This window comes from Tamandua tetradactyla, chromosome 8 (genome assembly GCF_023851605.1).
Source record: "Tamandua tetradactyla isolate mTamTet1 chromosome 8, mTamTet1.pri, whole genome shotgun sequence".
NCBI lineage: Eukaryota > Metazoa > Chordata > Mammalia > Pilosa > Myrmecophagidae > Tamandua > Tamandua tetradactyla.
In genome coordinates this window covers 45614755-45629685 of record NC_135334.1, presented here as the reverse complement: position 1 = coordinate 45629685, position 14931 = coordinate 45614755, and the positions used below count along the sequence as shown (strand labels likewise).

General features: G+C 36.3%; 1 non-coding gene across 1 annotated transcript; it reads right to left on the bottom strand.

Annotated features, from left to right (window-relative positions):
* Window positions 1-538: 538 nt before the first annotated feature.
* LOC143645317 (U1 spliceosomal RNA) lies at window positions 539-702 on the bottom strand. The gene has a single exon (XR_013157041.1). It is a non-coding gene; the product is annotated as a U1 spliceosomal RNA (small nuclear RNA).
* Between the last annotated feature and the right edge of the window lie 14229 nt (window positions 703-14931).

Genomic DNA, 14931 nt, shown 5'->3' with positions numbered 1-14931 from the left:
GGATCATATGGCAATCCTACTCTCAACCTTCTTTGGAACCACCACACTGCCCTCCAGAGGGGCTGCACCTCTTACCTTCCCTACCAACATTGAAAGAGTACATCTCTTTTCAGCATTTTCTCTAGCACTTGTTTCTCTCTGTTCATTTTTAAATAGTTTTATTCACTCTCATACAATCCAAGCTAAGTAATTAGCCATGCCATCACCACCATAATCTATATGAAGACGTTTCCTGTTCCTCTGCAGAGAATCCATGCCTCTCCCCCATATCCCCCAATTGTTGACATTTGGTACTGGTATAATGCCTTTGTTACGTTAAGTGGAAGCATATTACAACGTTATTGTTGACTATAGACCCTAGCTTGCATTGATTCTACTTTTTCCTGTATACCATCCCATTTTCAACACCTTGCAATGTTGACATTCATTTGTTTTCCCTCATGTAAAAACATTTTTTTATATTTGTGCATTCAATAACCATTTTTGTCCACTCAAGGCAATCCTAAATTATACCATCTTAGTTTTTTTTTTTTTTAACCAGGGGAGAGTGTGAATGCAGTCCCCCACTACCGCAAATTATGCTGTCGAGTTTCCCACATTTGGGGAAATCGCAGGGGTCAACACATCCGGAGTGCAATGGATAAGCCTCGCCCTGGGAAAACCACCTACATCATCATGGTATCTCCCCTGCCAGGTAAGTATACCATCTTAGTTTTTATCCTCCATCTTTTATTCTGGTGTCATACATGTCCCCAGCCCTTCTCCCTCAATCATACTCATGTTCAGCTTCATTCAGTGTACTTCTCTTATTATACAACCATCAGAGAGTATTGTGCTATCCACTTCTGAATTTTTATGATCAGTCCTTTTGCATGGTCTATATTCTGTAAGCATCAAATGCCTATTCTCTGCCTCTTTTCTATCTCCTAATAACCTGTGTTCTTAAACTTAACTCTCAAAGTTTACTCATTAATGTAACTTCATATTATTGAGGTCATACAGTATTTTTGTTTCTGGCTAATTTCACTCAGCAAAATTTCCTTAAGTTTCATCCACATTACTCCATCCTTCATGACTTTATTCTGTTTTACAGCTGCATAATATTCCATTGTATATATGTACCCCAGTTGTTTAACCATTCGTCCCTTGATGGGCATTTTCGCAATATCTTTCTTCTGGCAGTTGTAAGTAAGACTACTATAAACATCAGTATACAAACGTCCATTCATGTCCTTTCCTTCAGTTCCTCCAGATATATGTATATATATACCTAGTAATGGGATTGCTGGATCATAAAGCTCTAATCTTGGTTATTTCTTTCCTTTTGCTTGCTTTGGGGTTAATTTTGCGTTCTTTCTCTAGTTCTTCCAGGTGAACAGTTAATTCTCAATTTTTGCTCTTCCTTCTTTTTTAATAGAGGCAATTAAGGCAATAAATTCCCTCTTGGCACTGCCTTTGCTTCATCTCATACATTTTAATATTTTATATATATATATATTACTTTTTTTGAATGGGCAGGCACCAGGAATCGAACCCAGATCCCTGGCATGGTAGACAAGAAATCTGCCACTGAGGTACCATCACACCACACTATATTTTCATTTTCTTTTGCCTCAATATATATTCTGATTTTTCTTATAATTTCTTCCTTGGCCCACTGGTTGTTTAAGAGTGTGTTGTTCAGCCTCAATATATTTGTGAATTTTCTTGCTTTCTGCCTGTTATTGATTTCCAACTTCATTATATTATGATCTGAGAAAGTGTTTTGTATAATTTCAATATTTTAAAATGTATTGTGACTTGCTTTGTGACCCAGCATGTGGTCTATACCTGAGAATGGTCCATGAGCACTTGAGAAAAATGTATATACTGCTATTGTGGGGTGTAATGTTCTATAAATATCTGTTAAGTCTAGTTCATTTATTATATTATTCAAAATCTCTGTTTCCTTATCTATTCTCTGTCTAAATGTTCTATCTATTGATGAGAGCAGGGAATTAAAGCCTTCACCTATTTTGGTAGAGTTGTCTACATCTTCCTTCAGTCTTGTCCGTGTTTGCCTCATGTATTTTGGACAACTCTGGTGTGCTGGTTTGAAAGAATTTATGTACCCTAGAAAAGCCATATATTAATCCTAATCAATCTTGTGTGAGCAACAGTTTCTTCTAATCCTTATTCAGTACTATAGGTTGGAAACTTGTTTAGGTTATCTCAGATAGATGTGACTTAATCAATTGTAGACATTAAATTTGATTAGATGGAGGTGTGTTTCCACCCATTCCATGTGGGTCTTGAGTAGTTTACTGGGATCCTGTAAAAGAGGAGACATTTTTGGAGAGAATGCCCTTTTGAGAATGATGAGAGAGCCACAGAACTACAAAGTAGAAAGTCTACCAGCCAGTGACTTTTGAAAATGATGAAGGAAAATGCCTCCTGGGGAGCCTCATGAAACAAGAGGCCTGGAGAGAAAACTAGCAGATGCTTCCATGTTCACCATGGGCCCTTCCAGCTGAGAGAGAAATGCTGAACTTCATCAGTCTTCTTGAACCAAGGCATCTTTCCTGGGATGCCTTAGATTGGAAATTTCTATAGACTTGTTTTCATTTGGACAATTTCATAGCTTTAGAACTGTAAACTAACAACTTATTAAACTCCCCTTTTTAAAAGCCATTTAAAAGCCAGTTTGCTAGCAGCTAGCAAACTAGGACATCTGGCTTGGTGCATACATATTTATGATTATTATGTTTTCTTTTTGAATTGTTTTTCTTATTAATACATAGTGTACATCTTTGTCTCTTTTAATTTTATTTTACATTTGAAATCTAACTTGTCAAACATTAATATAGTTACCCCTGCTCTTTTCTGGTTGTTGTTTGCATGAAATCTCTTTTCCCAATTTTTCACTTTCACCCATTTTTGTCCCTGATCTAAAATGAGTCTCCTTTAGACAGCATATAGATGGGTTCTGTTTTTTGATCCATTCTGTCAGTCTATGTCTTTTGATTGTGGAGTTTAATCCATTAAATGTAATGTTATTACTGTAAAAGCTGTACTTTCTTTGACTACTTTGTCTTCTGGAATTATATGTCATGTCTAATTTTTTTTTCCTTTCTTACCTTTACTGATAGTCTCCTTTTCTATACTCTTCATCAGACCTCTCTCTCCTGTCTTTTCCTATCTGCCTGTAGGGCTCCTGATTGTATTTATTGTAGAGCTGGTTTCTTAGTCATAAATTCATTCAGTGACTGTCTGAAAATATTTTAATCTCCCCCTCATTTTTTGGGGGTGGTGGTGCATGGTCTGGGAATTGAACCCAGATCTTCCACATGGAAGACAAGCATTCTACCACTGAACCATTCTCCCCTTCATTTTTGAAGGACAGTTTTGCTGGGTATAGAATTCTTGGTTGCAGTTTTTGTCTTTCAAAATCTTAATGAGCTTCTCTTGTTTTTGTCATTTCTCTCTTTGTTTTGTCATTTGACAATCTGATTAGTAACTATCTTGGAATAGGTCTATTTTTATCTATTCTGTTTGGGGTACACTCTACTACTTGGATCTGTAATTTTATATCTTTCCTAAAAGATGGGGAAATTTCAGTGATTATTTTGTCCATTTGTCTTTCTCCTCCTTTTCCCTTCTTTTCTCCTTCTGGGACACCCATATCATGTGTATTCATGTGTTTCATATTGTCAATTCAATTCCTTGAGACCCTGAAAATATTTTTCCATTCTTTTCCCTATATTTTCTTTTTTGTGTCAAATTTCAGATGTTCTGTCTCCTAGTTCACTAATTTTTATTTTTCTGTTTCTTGCCTTGACTATATGGAGCTTTTTTTTTTTTTGAAGAGGGTCTCCTCAGATATTATTTACCCCAGTCAGATTTTCCCAGACAGAACAGGTTTATATCTCAGAAGTAGAGAGTAGCCAGTATCAAGTTTCCTTTAGGAAGAGACCCAGCAGGTTGTAAAACTTTCCTATGAAGCTCCAGACTGTGCTTTTCCTATCCTGCCCAGCATGTGATACTTAGCCTGCAGCTTCTCACCAGCATAAAATGATGCAATGCCTTTAATTTCAGCAGCCTACCCCTGTCAGTGGTGTGGTTGAGACAGAGCCTGAGGTAGCAGGCAGGTTTTGATTATTTCTGATTTCCAGCCCCTGGGGCCTGAAATCCCTGAAAGTGGCTCCACTTGATTTGGGTCCTACCCCTCTTTTCTTGGGAAAGGTACACCCTTTAGGGAGTGTCCTCATCTACCTGACTATTTACTGTATCTCTCAGACATACCTTAATTATGACCTTGCCTGAATTCATGCTGGAGCCTATCTAATGAGCTGTCAAGAAGTTTTTTAAAAAGGAGAGGGAAAAAAATTTTCAGAGCAGGATCCCAGCTCCTTGGGTTTGCTATTCAAGAGCTGGAGTTAGTACATGATTCTATGTGTTCCCAGTCTATGTGCTCCTTTTCTTAGGGTCCAATCCTTTCCCAGTATTTTGTGCTGTCCAAATAAAAAAGCCTCTCTGTTTTTTGTGTTTTGTTTTTTTTAAGCCTTTTCCCCTCTCTGCCAGGATGAAAACTTCTGGTTCCTTTATTGCTTACTCTAGGTTTATCTTTGCTTGATTAAAGTAGTCAAATTTTGTTAATTAATTCCACAGTTGGAGCTTGGTTGAGCTAACTCCTTGCTACTAATAAAGTCTGTTTCCTTTTGCCTCAGGGACCCAACCTTCCATGCCTATGGAGGAGGAGTGCTGGCCTTTTCAGTTTGGGAGACTTATAGTTCTTTGTGGAATCTCAGCCATTCCACCCATTCCAGACTGGTATACAATGTGTGCCTGGTCACTGATGTCCTGCCAGCAGTTGTTCCATACAGTTTTCTGACTATTTACTAGCTGCTCTGGAGGATGGCCTAAATTCCACACTTCACTATGCTGCCATCTTGCCCCATTTCCTGTACATTTGTTTTTCTTCTATTCCTGTTTCTCCTACCTCATCTCCCTTCCTTTTTTCAACTGGTTCTCTTATAGAGTGCAGTGGGTCTAGGAATGAGGAGCAAATACTCCTGAAATCCATTAGGCTATTTTAGATTCGCTCCTGTGGACAGACCTTTATTGCTTGGTCAAGCTTATTAAAAGATTTTTCCTTCTTTCTTGGGTTGGATTTATTCTCAAGAGGCCCATTGATGCTGCCTAAAATTAAGCTTATGGCAAGTTCACCCAACCAGTTTATTAGCCAAGCCTAGCAGAGGTTCGTACTATGATCTCTGCTCTAGGTTAAAGGAAGATAATAATAATAATAATAATAATAATAATAAATTTTACCAAGTGTTTTATCTGTGCCAAACACATTTTAGAGGTAAAGAAAAAGTGTTTTAGATTTTTATGAATTATGCAGGAAATTATTTTTATTTTTCTTATCTTGGACCCTTTAAATTTAGCTAGTTTATCCATACACCAAATAAATGCCATACACAAAATAAATGCCAAGCAGAAAATACCTCCTTAGGAGTTGTCCAGGATTGTTCTCCATTTTCACCCAACCTCCTTCTATTATGCTGACCTCCTTCACTTTCAGATTCTGGCTCTATGCCTTGGCTCTCAAAACCTATTTCAATTTTAACAACATATCTAGCATTCAGATTTGACTTAATGGATTTTAGCTTTCTACTTGGATTTTGGCATCACTTCCTCCCTGGCTTTATTCCTCCTTTTGGTTTATTCCTACTATTTTTTTTTTATAAATATGTTTATTATAAATTTTACTGATATAAAGGTTATATAGCTTCCAACAGAAAAAAAGCAATAAAATATACAATATTCTTCATTGTAAGTTCCTTATAGCCAGTGGATTTTCTCATAATGTTCTCTTGATTTTTTTTCAATTTTATTGGCATATATTCGCATACCCCACCAACTATCCATAGTATGCAATCACTGGCTCAAGATACCATCACACAATTGTACATACATCCCCATGACTGATTTTAGAATATTTTCATTACCCCATCATCCTAAATTTTTATGGAAGAAAAATCAAGTAGTGATTATTCCTTCCTTTCACTGTCCTAACCCTTCAACTTCTCTCCCAGTGGTTAGGAAGAAGTGAGTGAGATAGTGATTTGCATAATAATTAAATTGGATCCTTTAATAATCAAGAAAATTGAATTCTGGAATAGTTATATGATATCTTCAGGCTTAGGAGCTGAACAATTAGTGCATATATCAAAAATTAAGGTCAAGAGAATAGCTTACAGTTTTGCAAACTTTTACCAACTTTAAAAAAATGATAATTTTGAAATGTGCCACATTTTACTAACTGTAAAAGTAGGTAACTGGAGCTGTATTATAAAACATGATGGCTTGGACAGCTTAAAGTAGTTGTTTTATGCCTATGAATCAGTCACTGGACTTTCTTTCGTGTTGCTTTTTCTAGTTCATCTTTATCTGGTCATGTTTTCATATTCAGGACAAATCTTTCTTCCTCTATAAAAAGTTTCCTAATATTCCTGCAATCATTTAGAGACTGCCTACACCGAAGGCCATGCAATAAACACTTGATCACATTGACATTTTTATTATCTCATCTATATTTTTATCTACTTGCCAATCAAGGACTGCCTCAAATATCTCCTTTCTGAATATATCTGCTTTGTTCTTTATTTATAGCCTAAGTTACAGCAGCTATCAGATTTCATTATGCTTGGCTTTTCAAATGCACAATGGATTTACCTAATTTTGGCTATCACTAGATGAAGCCAGAGGAGAGTAGGTGCTCCTTTGAGTTTCCTAACTGCTATGGAAAGTGAATATAACTTATGTTCAGCCAATTTTATTTTCCCACATGCAATTTAAACTCTTGAATTATTGTCACGAATTGCACAATCAGTGTTTTTTTTGAAAAGAATAAAATAAGGTCTAGAAAAAACAGCAAGATGGAATTGGCAGAGTTACAAGGTTCCAGTGGCTATCGTTCCAGAGGCTGGATTACACTATAATGTGAAAGTGTAGTGGTGAGAAGATGAGTTGTTATAAACAAATATTTCCCTCATTTGGATTTGGCTCTGCTTTGGTTCCTGCCTGCTTACCAAATTTGGACTATCTAGATCAGGTGATCTATCCTATCCTTCCAGTGACTCATTTTCTGCCTAAGTTAAACAAAGTTACTTAATTTTGTTTGCAGCAAAGAAATCGACTTGATCCAAAGTTTGCATCAGAAGCGGATTCAGAAAATAGAAGACCAAGGAATGGAGTTACAGCGATTTTGAATTAACTGGCCAAATCTGAGCATAAATCAATTAAAATGTTACAACAGTGGCAAGGAAATTTAACAGTATGTAGTGATGAAATATCTAATTGAGTTCTCACCTCTACTCAGCAGAAATAAAATGCTTGATGTATGTGTGACTTTGGGGGCTTAAGTTGCTTCTGACCTTATGAGAGTATGAAGGGCATGAATAATTCAATAACTGTAGTATAAGACTGCTTCTAGTACAATATAACAAGTTAAATTTTTAAAATGACAAACACAAGATCCTAAATCCCTGATTCATAGCACAGTCTAAAACCCAAGGATTTTCATTGACTTTGTAAGATGAAACTGTTACCTGGCTATTATGCTGAAAGTACAAAGTTTGAAATTGTGAAATACTAAATTTTAATGTCAGTTGGGTTCATAACCTCAAAAGACATTTTAAGGGAAAATTATGACCTTGGTCATAAATGAGTAGAACCCCACAAATTGTAGTGGTAATAAATGGAAGGATTCCAAGCAGTACCTTCTCCCTTGTTACATCAGGCTCTTACCCTCTTACTTGATGATGCTAAAACTTCCTTATCTTAGCAAGTTTCTTACAAGAGAAAGTGCATTATTTTCCATGTTCCAGCCCTGGAGCCCTCATTCCTGCTAAATTGATTGAGACCCAGCATGTCCCAGATTTTCAATTACCAAGTCAATTTCTTGAAGAGAACACTTATATACCAAAACAGCTGCAAAATCTTTCTAATTTATATCAGCAGATATTTGGGAAATATATTCAGGAATGAATTCTGGGTGAATTCTCCTTAGGAAAAAACTTAATTTTATATTAAGTAGAATTTACTAATATGTATCAGGGAGTGGTTCTAATTGTTTGCTCAGCTGGTTGGCTATAGTTTAAATGATGGCTCTTGCTACATAAAGTTGACTGCCAGAAATGTCTTGGTAAAACTGACAGTGGTTGTCGAATTTCATTGTCTCCCAGAGTATCTTTGTTTGTTTATTAATAAATATTCTTGGGCCTTGTTTACAGAAAATCCAATTCATTAAAACTGAGAGTTGGAAAAATATGAGCACTTTCATCATGTGGCCAGAGGATAAAACTTTGAGATATAGAGATAGAAATAAAAAACATTTTGGTATAGAAATCGTTAGAGAATATGTTTTATTGGTGAGAATATATAGCCTATATTTCCTTTAATTCCTTTCCCTAGAGTGGTGAAAACACACACCTTTTATAACAAGCAAACAGTTGCGAGAGATTCTTAAGATTCTTTGAAATTCTAACCTGATTTTTTTCTGTGACCTATAAAAATGGTTGGAGATGATGCAGATCTGCTGATTTCCTTTGGAATGGGAGGGTGCAAACTGGTCATGATCAGGGAGGGCCAAACAATTAACAAAGGTTAAGGGGCACATTTAACTATATAAATGACAGGTCAGCAAAGAAACCAGAAGAATTTCATCCATCTAGATCATTGGTTGTAGCCAGTGATAGGCTATCAAAGACCAAAAATAAATAGTAAACTGTACTGGTTTGAATTTTTTATGTATTCCAGAAAAGACAATATATTTTTGAGGGGCAGACATGTTGTGGATAGGCCCTATTGGTTAGAAAATATACAGATGTAATCCAGCCCATTCAACGTGTGTCTTAATTCTTTACTCGAGTGCTTTGTGAAGAGGATAAAAGAGTAAAAGCACTGAGCTTAGTGGGAAATGCCCTGGAAAAACAAGGGAGGACCCACAGAGCTCAATGGAGAGTCACTGAAACCAGGACCCAGGAAAGAATGACCAGCAGACATCACCATATACCTTCCCAAGTGATGGAGGAATCTTGGATGCTAGCAGCCTTTCCTCAAAGAAGGTATCTTCCTCTTGTTGCCTTAACTTGGAAATTTTCATGTAAAATATGTAAAAGTAATAAATCCCCATTGAAAAAACAAACCCATTTATGGTACATTGCATTCCAGTAGCTTTAGCTAGCTGAAACATAAATCCACTGAAATTTTACCTGATTTGTATAACACCTGCCTCCCAAATAAATCAAACTGTTTGACTCACCAGGACAAAGTTGCTTTTCACCAAAACTCTTTTTACATATCTTCTTCAAAGAAGGGGATATTGAGTGTTATTGAATAAGAGTAATAACATCATAAATAAATCCAGTGGGTATTCTTCATATCTTAGCCCTCAGTGACTTGACCCTTTAACCAAGTAAATGTGTTCTGGAAAAGAGGTGAAATATGCATATTTCATGAATTTTTCTAATTAATTTCTTATACCTTGAAACCCAGAATGCTACTGAAGAAATTTAGTATTATGAAGATTTATGGGATCAACTGAAAGCTGTTGTTTGAATATCCTCTCACAGTATTCAAGTGGATCCTTGAAACTGTTGCATGTTTATTATCCCAGTTCCTACATCATATATTTGGAACTCATGTCTCAATATCATGAAACATTCCCTATTTTTGCTTCCCTCCATTACTTATGGGTTAAAGCCTATTATAGAAGTAAGAGTCAAGAGGAAGCCTATGGAGCTCTCCTTGCCCATCTACATACTAAATAAAGAGCAGTACTCTGTCCTTGGGTGAGTGAAAGATATCGGTGTTATTAATGTCACCATCAAATTGAAAGTTGCAGAGCAAATATTTCCTATACTATTTCAGTTCTACTTTGGACTTTGCAGACAATGAGTAAATGTAATAGTTTTGTGGTATGTCACAATTTATTCATTTTATGAATTGGAGCAGTTGAAAATGGAGGCAAACAGCAAAAAGCAGCCAGAGCTCTTATTTTATAATGTATATTTTATTACACTGAACTACCACTTTATTCTAGCTTTCCCAATAGCCACATTGTGTAACTCCTGGATGATGTTTGCCTTTGCTGTATTTTACTGAGATAAGATTGTCTTGGAGACACCTCAACCCAAGGCTGATATGTTACTCAGTTGGGAAAGATGTGGGACCTCAGATAAAATATTGAACTAAGAAGGCAGACCTTAGAAAACTCAGAGAGGGGGTTCCTGTCTTTCACTATGTCTGGGCTTGGTCTGAAGAAATGAGATGGTATGAAATATATTGGGTGGTAGGGGAGAGAGAAACTTGTTCACAAGAGAAGGAAAAGTGATAATGTAGCAAGATATCTGCTTTGCAAGTGACCAAATGTTCTAGATAAATGAAAATAAGCTATATCTGTAAACTAGATGATATGGTATATGTTTGTTTCTGTATCTTTTCTTATCATTATGTTATCTCTGTTTCTCTATTAAATCTGTGTTTTAATTTTCCATCCTCCATCTCTGCCACCCTCCCTCTGGATAAGGAAAATGCTGGGGCTACTAAAGTTTTCTGCCTCAGTATGCATTATCTAGGATAATTTCCCTTACTAAAATTCAATTGATTACAGAATTAAATAACAGTCTGTACCTACCTTCACAATAACACCTGGATTAATATTTTTTAACTTTTTTGTTGTATAGTATAACATATATACAAAGCAAAGAAATAAAAAAGAAATATTTTCCAAAGCACTTTTCAACAAGAAGTTACAGGACAGATCCCAGCATTTGTCATGGGCTACCATACAATGATCTCAGATTTTTCCTTCTAGCTACTCCAGAATATAGGAGGCTAGAAGGCTTAAATATTTTTTTTTATCACCACAATTGACTTTGTTTTTTCTTTTTTGTGAAAAATAACATATATACAAAAAAGTAATAAATTTCAAAGCACAGCACCACAATTAGTTGTAGAACATGTTTCAGAGTTTGACATGGGTTACAATTCCACAATTTTAGGTTTTTACTTCTAGCTACTCTAAGATACTTGAGACTAAAAGAAATATCAATTTAATGATTCAGCATATATATTCATTTGATAAACCCTATCTTCTCTGCATAACTCCATCATCACCTCAGGTGTTTTTATCCCTCTCTTTGGGAGTGTTTGGGCTATGTCCATTTGAACTTTTTCATGTTGGAAGGGGCTGTCATTAAAGGGAGATGGAACTATCTGATGTTCTGGAGAGGCTGGGGTCTCTAGGTCTCAGGACTTATCTGGCCTAGGGGCCCATCTGGAAGTTGCAGGTTTCTGGAAAGTTCTCTAGTGCATGGAACCCTTGTGGAATCTTATATATTGCCCTAGGTGTTCTTTAGGATTGGCTGGAATGGTTCTGGTTCTGGTTTGGGAGGTTATGATAAGTAGCAAGGTGTAACTGAAGCTTACATAAGAGCAACCTCCAGAGTAGTCTCTCGACTGTATTTGAACTCTCTCTGCCACTGATACTTTATTGGTAACTCTTCTTTCCAACCCTTTTGGTCAGAGTGGAATTGTTGATCCCATGGTGCCAGAACCAGAACCATTCCAGCCAATCCTAAAGATTTCCTGATGGTAAAGTTTAATAGTTCCATATTTTTTCTCCCATCCCTCAAGGGACTTTGCCAATATTTTTGATTATCTGCTTAATATACTCTAGAATGTATCCAGGCTTTATTACATTAAGCTATATAGGATTAAAGGACCTCTTTCTTATTCTGAGCTCCCTGTGTTTCAGTTGTTCAAATGAGCTGTACAGATAGGTTGAGCTAGATTATGTGATGGAAAATTTTGGTTCCAGACCAAATAAAACTTTCTTCCTTTGGTCTTAAAGAGTAGGTGTGGTTCTGAAATGTAAACATCCTCCTCCTTACTCCTATGTTCTTAATTGCTTTAAGCCCAACCTTATACGCTTCATTCTTATTTCTCTATATAGGTAACAGACTCTTGAAATCCAGAAATAATAATTACCAGTCCGGACTCAATGTGTCTGCTATAAAAGCTTACAATATAGGCTCCTGTTTTCTTGTAAGCATTTTCTAAAGGAGACCATACCATTGTTGTTCTTTTATTTCTGGCTTATTTTACCTCACTAAATTTTCCACACATCCATTCACATTGTTGCTTGCTTCACAATTTCATTCCTTTTTTGTAACAGCACAACACTCATTCATAAGTATACACCATCATTTGCCAAACTACTTTTTTAGTCAGCACATCCTTCAGACACCTGCATTCATCAGGTATTATGTATAGTGTCCAAAGTCCACAGTCCATCAATACTCCCAATTTTAGATAATTTCATTGTTCCCAAGAGAAAGAAATCCAATAAACACACCCTTGCCAAATAGGAAAACTAATCCTCCTTTTAACTCTTGTCCCTCCCTCCATTATTTATTTCTGCTGTTGCTGTGGTAGTGCTGATGTTTTCCTTTTAAACACAGTCCATAGCAGGCAATAACAGTTTTCCCCCCGTACCCTGTACTTTAGCATTCTTTGTACAGGAATCATACCTTTGAAGTAGTTCTTGCAAGAACTAATTTGTATTTCTAGTGTCATGGATTGGTATTTGACTGCAAAACTGGGACTATATTTTAGCCACGTGTTTTGGTTTGCCAAAGCTGCCAGAATGCAATATACCAGAAATGGACTGGCTTTTACAAAGGATATTTATTAAGTTACAAATTACAATTCCAAGGCTGTGAAAATATCCAAATTAATTAAGACACCAACAAGAGGATACCTTCACTCAAGAAAGGCCAATTATGCCCAGGATTTCTCTGCCACATGGGAAAGCACATGGTGACATCTGCTGGCCCTTCTTTCTTGGGTCTGTTTCAAAATGACTCTCTAGGCTCCTGTGGGTCCTTCCTTAGCATCTCCTGCAGCGTTCTGTCTGCATCTCCAAAACACTGTGTCCTCTCTAAAATGTCCCTCTTAAAGGACTCCAGTAAACTAATTGAGAACCACCTCGAATGGGTGGGGTCACATCTCCATGGAAACAACTTAATCAAATGTTCCCACACATAATAGGTCTGCAGCCACAAGATTGAATTAGAAGAACATGGCTTTTCTGGTGTAAATAACAATTTCAAACCAGCACACTAAATTAACAGATAAAAGTGAACATTGAAATACCCAAATTGAATCTTGGCAACAAAGTTGTTACTTATTCCTTGTTGGGAGATTTTTCCTTCATTGTCAAAAATTTTTTAAAGGGATTCGTGAGGATAGAGAGAATGGCTTTGTTCATGGTATATTTTGCCTGTTTTGTGTAGGGAATCATTGACAGTATGTAATATTTGAATCAGGGCACCCTATTGCATTTTTCTTCTTTTGTGTGTGTGTGGGGGGGGCACAGAGTGTGTGCATGATCTGGGAATCGAACCTGGGTCTCCCACGTGGAAGGTAAGCATTCTACCACTATTGCATTTTCAAGTAAAGGAAGAGATCTGGAATAAGATAGGAAGTCTACTAGGTTTAAATAACAGGCCCTGAGTCATTTCCCTAATAGAAGAACAATATTATTTTTTGACACTGGTTTAGATAACTGTCTACAATTTAATGTGTAAAAAATAACTGCCTGGTATTGAAATTCATTAGAGTTATCTGAGCTTATAAAGTAGTTGCTTCAAGGTTTTTGTGTTTTGCATCCCCCTTGTTCTCAGCATAATGCAAACCAAGTCCTTGGAAGAAAAATACATGACTTTCTGCATTACAGGTTTTATGTGGTGTGACTTAGCCAAGTAATGATATTCTATTACCTTTGAAAGATTTCTTAGCACTAATTTCTTTGTAAATTAAGTAATAATCATTTACATTGAAAGTGACTTGTACTCTTCTTACATAGCTGTTAAAAACATGGTACCAGAATATAGCAATGCCAAGGTGTTCAATTTACACCATGCTAGCGAAGCTTGGAGGTTTTGTTAAAATGTTGATGTTCTCAATGCCTCCAGCCATAGTTCCTAGAATGAAGAAGTGATTCCTGGGCTATGTTCTGTCAAAGTTTTTATCACTATGCTCCTTGTTAAAATTAATGTCTAAATATTCTGGCTGCAGAAAGTTGATGGTGATAGGGGAGGGTAACAGGAAGCCTGAAAATATTTTCTGTATCTATCCACTTTTTTTCTATCTCTACAGTTCACCCTTAACAAAGCCACAATCATTTTTGTGGAATGAAGGCCTTCTAACTCTTCTTGCAAACACTAAAATTTAAATACCATCATGCCACTGCTTTCTACAAAACCCTTCAATGTCTTTTCAGGGGTCTGAACATAAAGGCTAATATTTTTAAAATAAATTTCAAGGTCTATACGATTTGGCTTCCTTTTTTCTCTGCAGCTTTATCTTGCTGGTTGCTCTTTGCATTCCAGCTAAATTGGCCTCCTTTAAGTGCTACTCTTTCTCTGTAGTAGGAGCTTTCAAAGACAACTAGATCTTAAATACCTCAAGGGCAACCATCCAAAGCTACAAACAGGTTTCATAAGTATGTCACATTCAAATGTATCCCTGTGAGTATGATGCTTTGAATTTCATCTTATCTGTTCAACCTCAAGTGCAAAGATTGAATTAATCATACCCTTCAGTTGATGACACACAACATGTTTAGTTCTTCAAGGCCTTGCCTCTCGTTTCATCCCCCCTCACGTTTCTTGCCTCTGTTCAAAACTGATCCACTATTTTTAAATGCATCCTTGAATCTATATGCATCTTTGAATCTATATGAATCTATATTTGAAAGTGGTTTTTGCATGTGTGTGTGTGTGCATATATATATATTTAATTTCATACTTAATGTTACTACTTAAAATAATTACCAGCTCTGCTTCATATGCAAGGAAGGATTGAATAGGGTGGCTTAAA